The sequence below is a fragment of the Gallus gallus genome, chromosome Z (genome assembly GCF_016699485.2).
Source record: "Gallus gallus isolate bGalGal1 chromosome Z, bGalGal1.mat.broiler.GRCg7b, whole genome shotgun sequence".
Taxonomy (NCBI): Eukaryota; Metazoa; Chordata; class Aves; order Galliformes; family Phasianidae; genus Gallus; species Gallus gallus.
Genome location: NC_052572.1, coordinates 79410040 through 79419980, shown reverse-complemented (window position 1 = coordinate 79419980; position 9941 = coordinate 79410040). Strand labels below are relative to the sequence as shown.

Here is a 9941-nt window from a genome sequence, read left to right as displayed (position 1 = left end):
AAGGCAGTGGGCAGCTGAGATGTCCTGGGTGGAGATGGGAACTTGCAAGGGAGCGTGTGAGAAGGACAGGTGGGGTCAGGCATCTGCAGCTACCGAGATAGCCATCCCCATCACCTCTCAGTGCTCACGCAGCCAGAAGCAGCTGTACTGATAAGTTCAGACATCGTGCAGCTGAAACACGAACATCTGCCGTTCACTTGTGTGAACCTCTGTGTATGTATACTCTTTTGTACAGACTGCTGCTGGCCTGCTTGTGTTCAAAGAATTTCCACTGAAGTGGACTAAATATTTCTGTGGAATTGTATGTTGTTTTTTTTTTGCCTTGATCACCTGAAAGAAATGAATGAAGTGATGTGGGGAGTTCAAGTACAATCAAATGTGAAAGACTATCGAGAGTGGGAGACCTATGTGGAAAGTAACAAGAAGGGGAGGGAGAACACGTCTGGTAGTAATAGCTTGGTGATGTTAAGCCTTACAGATGTATTTAATGTGCTAAATGCTGAAATACCTTTTAAAGGCTGTTTTTATCTTTTCTTTTTAGTTTCTGGTCCAATGGAGAACATCTTAATTGAATTGTTTTCATTGAAATCTGCTCCCCCCTTCAGGGAAGGAAGTTAAATTAAAGTCTGCTTCTGGGTTCTGTTAAAGTCTTTCTCAAACTGAGCAATCGTATGAGATACCGAAGGAGATTTTATTGGTTTTTTTTTAAGAAAATTAAAAAGCAGAATTGTAATAAATGTAAACTTTTCAGGGGTATTTCATTTAATAACTAATGAGAGCTGTAAGCATAAGCTTTTGGGTTATAAGGTTAGTAAGGAGACGATTCAGATTGTGTTGGGCAATGAGCACAAGGTAAGTGCTTATATGCTTCTGTGCCTGCAGCTTAAATTAAGTTGGTATAAATTATATATATAAATAAATTATAATATTGGTATAATTAAATTAACCTGTACTTGAGTGTTTAAGAGAGCTTTTAACTGTTGCGTTGCTGGTTGTATTTGATGGAAATGCTGTGTTTTCTTATGCTGCAGTATGTCAGTAGGGGCAGCTGGTTTTGTGTCTTGTGTGCACTGAAGCCAGCTGACGCTGATACAGATGAACAGCCCAAGCAGAAAATGCTTCTGGCTTCTACTTCTCTGTAGAACTGAAGAATCAGTAGGGGTAATTTGGGACATACATACAAGGGGACACAAATAACATGAGACGGTAGGGAGCTGACTGTTGAAATCTAAATGCAATAATGTGTAAAGTTTGGAAGCTGGAACTTAACATGCAGGCTCAGTTTGCCTTTTCCATTGTTGGGAACAGAGTGTGGTAGGCACTGTCCGTTTCCATCCAGGACTGGGAAGCGGTGAGCTGGTATTCCATCACTTGTTACAAGGTGTAAAGCAAACGAAGGTGATGTGGAGCCTTTGTTTGGGACGCAGGCACTGTAGAACAGGAGGACAAGGAAGGATTGACTGATAACTGGCAGCAGCTTGAGAAGAGTGAGCTCGGGGATGTAGCCCTTTCTGGTTCTAACTGGTGTGCAGGTGGGGTGGGTGCAAAGCATGCAGACTCTGAGTGTGTGTGCACTCTGGGAAGCACAGCTGGAAGCGTCACCAGGAAGGGCAGAGAGGAAGGGTGGATCTGGGCTCCCTCCCTGTGCTCACTCAGGTGCTCACCTCCCGGTTCAGGCTGTGACGTGGCAATCCCCCTGCACGAGGGAGCAGCCACAGCTGTCCTACACTTCACTGATAATATTGACTGTGCTTCACTCTGGACACTGTGAATTTTTCATCAGGAGGTTTTACTTACTTTGGTTAGTCTCCAAATGAAGAGCAGAAGCAGAATCAGTGTTCTGCATTCACCTCTTTGTCTTGTTCCTGTCTTCTGGTAGCTGGGAATGGCAAACCAAGTAATGATGGATTGGAGAGTGATGAAAAGATGAAGCTTCTGAAAACGTGTGAGCATCGAAGGTACGTATAATTACATCTAACTGTAGTAAGTGTGTATCTGCTTCCTGTTACTTACACAGGGAGGAAGGTAAATCTGTGCGATTACTAAGGGAGATGATACAAACACATGCAAAAATGCCTTTCCTTTCCAAAGCTCAAGATACATGGAAACCATCTGTTTGTTAATGGAGGGTTTTCTTCCTGCTGATTGGAATCTGAATGTTAATAGGTACTATTAATTTAACGTAAGTTGAAGTGAGGCTGTTCACGAAACTGAAAGTAGATTTTTCCCTGCTGTTGGAATAAATAATATTGTGATTATATATAGGAATACATTTCTGTGATTATTGCACAGATGACAAAAATAGGCAGGTGGTATTGTTGCTGGTGGGGTGGCAGTGGGTGCATCAGAACATCTAACCTCTCCTCTGTTATCAGCGTAGGCCAGGTGCTACATTTTGAACGTCGGGGTCTGCTGCTGACCTTAAGTTACTGGGAGCTCTGAAACCGTTCCAGTTGCATTGGTGCCTTGACTCATCACTGTTTAGACACAGGTAAGGACTTAAGAGTTTTACTGGTTGAAAAACGACGTAATAAAACTTTGCTTGAAGCAAGCTGTTAACCTTTAATGTTAAGTAATGTCAATAATTACATACAAGAGGTATGCTATGCAAATAATAGGTATAAATATAATTTTCTTGTTGATTTTGCATGCTGTTACGGTATGTGGTGCCAGGACTAATGTTTTTTAGCCCCGGTGAGACTCGGATGCAGTCACAGTTTCTATGCAAGTTGTTGCATAAGCTACATAGAACTGAGATGATGGACTGTTGAGAGCGCAGTAGTTTCTTACAGACTACCTCTGGCAGGGATAGTATGGAGTACCATGTTAGATGTTTGGTGTTTCAGGTGGGGGGAGTTCCTAGTATGAATGTGGTGAAGTGAAGGTCGCTAGAGATGCTTTTAATGTCCTTTGGCAGCTCACAAAGTACCTTACTGTTACAGTCTGTGTCTCTAGGGTTGCATACTTACTTCTGCTTCCTCACTGTGTTTCCTTAGGCTATTGCTCTCACCGGGTGTTCTTAGTATATCACTGAGCTTTCTTTTACGTATGTACATGGTGAATAACTCACCTGAGTTCATTACAGAATGCAGGACTTGCAGGCGGCAGCTGAGAGAGCGTTCACAAACAGCTGGTCACCACGAAGGCATGTCGAGTGATGAAGAACTGGCTCTGACAGAGGTGACTGAATTCCAGAAGAGCAAAGGTTGGTCAGGATATGAGAGCAAAATTCCTCCCATGTTGAGAAGGATTTTCAAGGGAGAGTGAAGAAATACTCCTTTTGAATGGTATATCGTTTATGTTCTACAGCACAGAATTGATGCTTTCAAACAATTTTGACCAATGCCTTAGGAAGAATAGATAAGACTGTAGGCTTCTTTAGTTTAATCAGTTTTTTGTCCAAAGTTGGAATGTATCTGAAATTGAGATTTGAACTGCCTTAGTGAGCAGGTCACGAGGAGCTGGGAGAGGCACGGTGCGTATTTGCTGAATAACAGAAGGAGGATTTTCCTGTCTGAGCTTTTAAGAGACATACAAAATATGAAATGTAATGGGTATTTAAATCTGTGCAGTTGTTCAAAACCGCAGAAGTCTTTTTGTGGTCTTCTGTATCTTTTTTTTCCTGAAAAAGGCTTTGCCAGAGTGCTGGTTTTAAAACCCATTTCAGTGTAAGAGGTGTGAAAGATGGAGCACAAATGCCGTTATCATAAAGATATTTCTTCTGTTCTGTAGGTGCATGAACTGTTCAGCTTATGCCTCAATAAATTCTGTGATCGTTTCTTCTCATTCCTATTGAATATTATCCATAGATAACGTTCTAGAAGAGAGTAAGAAAATGTTTGAAGATGTCCGTGCAGATTGTTGTGACATCAGAAAAATCCTGTTGAAATTCCAGGAGCGGAAAGAGAAGTTTCCCGACTCTTACTGCGATGCTTACATCGGTTTTTGCCTGCCTAAGCTTTTAAATCCATTAGTCAGAGTTCAGTTAATAAATTGGAGTCCCCTTGAGGTAGATGCATCACCAGACTTTATTTTTGTGAAAAATTGTGTGTGTGTGTTCGTGTGTTCTGATATCCTCTGGGCTTCTGGGTAGGCGGTGCTCCGCTACGTTTCTGGTCTGTACTCTGTTTGCAAACTTGTCCACTCTGATGTACTCATCTTTGTTAACTGGCAAGACCTGTGGCTATTTCTGGCATCCCAAAGTATGACAGGACGGGGGCATGCTGCTTGCAGGGAAGACTTCCGTACAGGAGCTTTGCCGTGGGTTACAGAGGCATTCCAGAGCTTGAGATAAGTGTTGATAACTAGGAGGAGGGCATCTTTTCCTCTTGTCAGGTTGCTTGCGTATGAATCACTTGCATCTTTATTAATGTGGGGCTGTTTGCTGACATTTTGACAGCCCTACCCTCTGAAATCTAGCTTTACGTTCAGTTTTAGCTTGCTGCTTTGGTCCATTCCGTGATTAGAATCCACGTAAAATTGTTAAATGAGAATCTTTTGGTATCATTTTTGGTATGATTTTTGGTATATTTTTGCATGGAGCTTTTTCTCTCAATCCTGACAGCTGAACAACTAACGGGAATGATCTTTCAGCAGAATTCTACAGACCTGAAAGAGATGCCCTGGTTCAGAGCTGTAGAAGGATTCAGCGATGCCAAAAAGCCGTCTGAATCAAAAAGAGATGATGATCCTGATGAAGAAGTTTTGCCTAGAGTGATTGAAAAGACTATCCTGCCAAAAATTACAGGTATATTGAGGTTGTCTTGAGGACGTTCGCTGCAGCTAGGTAATCAAACCTTAAATAAGTGGTAATGTAAAATTATGTGGATAGTTACAATTACTTGTTAAGGTTACTGCAAGTGAAAGGTTTAGCTTTTTGAATGTTTGCTTCCTTGAAACTAGAGCAGATAGCCACTTGGATATCATGAATGAAATAATTCCTATTTTTCAGCATTTGCCAAGAATGTGTGGGATCCTTTATCGACTTCACAGACTGAGAACCTTACACAGCTTTGTGATAACATGTTTGAAAAACAAGTCCTGTCCAGAAGGGAATGCAGTCGGGCAAAACAGGTAAAGGCTGTTGTGGTAATGGGGAAGGAAGTTCTTGATACGGTGTATGCACTTCACTGTAAATATTCACTGTAACATAGACTTAGCCCAGTTCTAGTTTTATTCTCATGCAAATCTGGGAGTTTATCCAGCATAAAGTAGGTGAAACTAAGTTGATGTTTAGGCCCCTAGTATGAAAAGAAATAATAACAAACGTTTATGCAGTCGCCACACTTGGCTTCAGGAAGAAGCTTTAGATAAGATTCTGTTTGTGTAGTAGCTGTGGTGTTTTGTTGTGTTTTTTTTAATGGAACTTCGTAGCTGGAAAATACATTAATCTCATTATCCAAGAGGATTTTATTAAAAAAAAAAAAAAAAGAAAAAGAAAGATGGTTAAAGCTGAGACTTGCTCACAGGTCTGTAATGCAGTCGCGATCTTAGTGTCTATTATATACAGTGGCACCTGCATTCAGCTGAATTAGCATTTTGCTTTTCCACATGAACAAAATAACTGCCTAAAATTGTTGTAAGTGGAAGGTGAGATCCTTTTCTTGTGAGGATGTGTTAATTTTTTTCCTTTTTTCTTTTTTTGACAGGATTTGATTAACACGGTTGTCCTGAGGATGAAGCAGTCTGTAGAGGAGGATGTCTTTATCCCTCTGTATCCGAAAAGGTAAGCTGTCCCTGGGAATTTATTTTTTTACTTTTTAAAATTGTTATTTTTAGTCATAGAATCAGAGAACTGCTCAGGCTGGGAAAGACCTTAAAGACCACCAAGTCTACCTGCAACCTAACCTCTTTTTTTAGCCTTTGTTCTATTTTTCTGTACCTTTTCCCCAGAAGCGTGGGTGAAATATATTGTAGACATCCATGAGCAAATGGAACAAATGTGCCTTCTACTGTTTAATTGTTAATTGTAGGAATAGTTACCAAGAGTAACTGACAAGAGTAACTACGCAGTCAACTTACTGCCTTTTTGCTCCTGTAACTAAAAGCTTTCATAAATGGAAAGTTCTTAGCCCAGAGTCTGGTTTTGTGATCTTAACTTGGAGTATCTGAGGGCTTGTATTATTTGTGGTGGTCTGTTCCCCCTTCTACTCCTGACTCCTCCTTTCTTTCCTGAAATAGTTGATATTGCTGATGCTTATTGCTGGACGCTCTTAGAGAGGGGATAACTGGTAAGAGTCTGGTAGGTGTGGGGTTAAGACACAGCTGGGAGAAGAGAGTTGCTAAGCCTGATGCAGCGTGTTTGTCTGGTTACAGGCAGAGCTGTTCTGCTGAGAATCCATTAAACACATACTCGAGTGTTTCCAACTGCTAATTCCATTGGGTATTGCAAGGAGTTTCAGTTAACAGCTGTTTCCTTAGGCCTTGATTCTGGTTGTCACTGCTGAAAGAATCCCATAGTTGTAATTCATCGGTGTTTAAGAGATGAATTGTCTGCTTGTCTTACTTTCAGGTCAAGCAAAATCCTTATTTCCTCTTCCTCTTTTTCTGACCAGCACTGTGGAAGACAAATCATCGCCATGTTCAAAATTCCAAGGCAGACGGTTTTGGTCAGCTGTTGAGGTAAAGAAAAAGCACCGATCTTGTCTGTGAAAGTCATTTTAGTTAAAAGTAGACTGTCGTCTTTGAGGAAATGTATCTTCAGTCAAATCTGATTCCTGAGAGTTTAATGTATTTTAATAGGAAGGTTAGCTGTTTTCATCAGTGAGCTATTTATGCTTACCCACCTCTGATACGTAGTGAAGAGACTTTAATTTCATCATCTGTTCCTGCTAACCTTCCATGAGATCAGTCATTGGCACTCTGTGGATAGGTCTGTTTCCTCAGTGTGTGCATACAGTGCCCATGTTGCTCTTGTAGAATGGAATCCCTGCATGTGCGTATAAGCATATTAGTATAGCTTTATTCAGTCTGAAGTGCTGAGTTATGTCTGATTAAGTGCTGAATATCTGAATGCCTGTCATTCAGTTCCCTCTTAGATCTGTTTCCTCTATGAGTGTGTTTGGATTCATACTAAAGATGAGGTTTAGATGCAGGAAAACACATTAACGTCCCAGTTCCCCTGCTGTGTGTGCTAACAAGGCCATGGTGACAGCCCTGCAGAGGCTTCCTGCTGCCATGTTGCACATTCCTGTAGAAAAATCAGGGAATTTGGGAATGTTGAGGACTTGCCATATTCACTCCTGGGGCAAGCTGTTGTGTAAGGGTTTGTCATGGACAGATGGAGAGAAGAGAAGAGGGAGCTTAGTGCTGATACCTGGCAGACAAGAAACAGACATAAGATTCTGGTATCACCCTCTGAGATTGTGTATTGCCTGACTTAAATGTCCTGTCAAATACCTGCAAGTTTCTAAAAGCGAGACCGGTGGTCTTCCACTGCAGATTGAAGTTTTCTCCTTTCAGTTTGTTTTCCATCCTCACTGTCAGTCTTCTCTTTAGAAGTGGTGATGTGCAGAATGGTTGAAAATGTGCTTATGTTGGGGATCTTCTGACAGTTTGGAGAGAATAAATCCTGTTTTTTGAGTACTGAGATTGGGTGGACATGGTATCTTTTGAGTTTAAAAAGGAGGTTCTAATGCACCCTCAGCCATCAGATATGCATGTTCTGTTTCTCCATTACTGCAGCTGCTCTCCAAGGTTCTCCTTTGGGATGGGACTGTATAGGAAGACACAGTCCGTGGTGTGGGACTGAGCAAGCTGCTGAATCATTACCTTCTTCTGAACCTCTTCAACACACCACCTGGGCCAGAAAACACAGAGAAGTGTAAAGAGGTATAAGGTCTTATTTCTATGGGGACTGATGTAGTCTGAAGTGTAATTATTTAACATTTAAAGTTGTTTTTTTGTTTGTTTGTTTTTTGATGACCTTGGTGTATAAAAGAATTTCAAAGCAAGCATTTGTTCCCAGGCTTTAGGAATAACTGCTTAAAATGACAGTTTTGTTTTTTGAAGAGTAAACACTGCCAATAATAACTGAACTAGCCAAAAGGAGAAGTCTGCCAGAAGTGGTGTGACTTAGTTTTATTGAAAGCCTTTTTTTTTTCTTTCTATTTTTTCTTTCAGAATGCTGTCTGGGTGAACAGGTGGTTGCATGCTTCCCAGAAAGGTGGTTCCAAAATGTTGGAAGTGGGTCAACTCTCCCCGAGTCAGTGAACTTCTGCCAGCATTTGGTTCAGTGAGCACGTATGCTTCACAGGAATAACCACAGGTAACAAACAACATGTTCTTTGGGATGCAGCACTTGCTCATATTCTTTATGTTTGTATTTCTTTTAGGGACGTGGCTCAATGGGCATGGTGGTGATGGGTTGACAGTTGGACTAGATGATCTTTGTGTTTTTTTTCAACCTTAATGATTCTATGATTCTTAAATTCCTCAAGTCTCATACATTTAACACTTTCAGTGATGTACTTCCAACATCTACGTACAACTAAAGATGCAGTCCATAATGTAAAATGGATTGCTTTTGCAGTACTAGTTCAGGCTAGTTTGAGGCTCTAGACGTTGGGTGCAGTTAGTGGTCAGTGTAGCTCAAGGCACGTTTTAGCTTTATTGATTTTGAAGTCAGGTGTGAATGTGTTGCTATGTCAACTTGTTTTTGTAATAGCGATGAAACTGCAGAAGTTGTTCTCCTGTTGGTGAAAGTCAAGGCTCTGCGTATTGCTGAAGAGCTCACTGAAGAGTGCAAACGGGAACATCTTAAATCTGTGATCAGGAAATAAGGATTTCTTTGAAGCAGCAGTTCTTTTACTGAAACAAGCCTGATGCTCACTCTAAAAAAAGTGATAACGTTTAATGAGTGGACTGCCTGCATTTGTTTTACTGTGAAGTATTTTGTTTTTCGTTTTTTTTTTCCCAATGTCTTCTGATGCCATCTACTCCTAGATAGAATCACAATGGTCAGTGTGAAGTGCAGGTGTTCTGAAATATATGACGAAGCCTCACTGCTTTGTTCTTTTGGGAAGGATGACTGCAGTAAGTGCCTGTAACGTTACCACTGCTGGTGAGCAGACAACTTCACAAGCTGTTTTCAGTACCACACCAAATCACTCTGACCCAGGAGTCACTGAACTCTAACTTATCGTCCACTTAATGAGATAACTCTACCAAACTCACAGTGAGTTCTTCATAGCTTTTTGATCCCGACACAGAAGCAGGAATTCCGCATGCAGTGAGAAGTTTGATCTATGAACATCTACTGATAGAAGATCAATTACCTTCTAGTAATTGGCTCTCTAAGGACATTTACCTTCTGCTTCCCTGTAAGACCCATTAAACCTCATTTTGTTGTACCCATGTTAGATTTCTAATGTTGTGTAACTTCGTATATGTGCAGTAAATATTACTGCTGCAGAATAAAAAGGATGTTTTACTGTAGAAACAGCAGTGCGTCACAAATTCTGCTAAGTTTGCTATTGCCTGCTTCTCTAAAATGTTATGTATGGGTCTTCCATTTAACTCTTGGGGGCTTTTATTCCCTATGGTTTTTCTGTTGTTTTTTATTACAGAATATGTATTTTTGTAAACTATTTTAATTGTAAATTGCATTCATCAGTGTTATAGACAACAATGACTTTTAAAATAAAAGCAAAACCATTCTTTTGAAAAGTAAAGATGTCTTTGTGTTAATGAGACTTTTAACGCTTTCAAGTCTTGAACACGACAGGAGTGTTATGTGAAGTATGGAAAAAAACTTGGGCACTGCTGGCGCTTCATTATCTGCAGGATTTAGGAGTTCTGTTGTAAGTAATTGTGCACTTCTACTTTCCTGAGTGCAAAGAAAATACAACTGATGGGTAATCGGCTGAAGCATGTGATCTCCGTGCTTGCTTTTGTCTCCTCTGCTTCCTTATTCATGTTGAAAGTTGCTCCCAAAGAAATTA

The 9941-nt window shown here is 40.6% G+C and overlaps 1 long non-coding RNA gene across 1 annotated transcript; it reads left to right on the top strand.

Moving 5' to 3' along the window:
- The first annotated feature begins 162 nt into the window (after nt 1–162).
- LOC124417537 lies at nt 163–1908 on the top strand. Its single transcript, XR_006932487.1, has 3 exons — nt 163–213; nt 542–852; nt 1880–1908. It is a non-coding gene; the product is annotated as an uncharacterized LOC124417537 (long non-coding RNA).
- The last annotated feature ends 8033 nt before the right edge of the window (nt 1909–9941 follow it).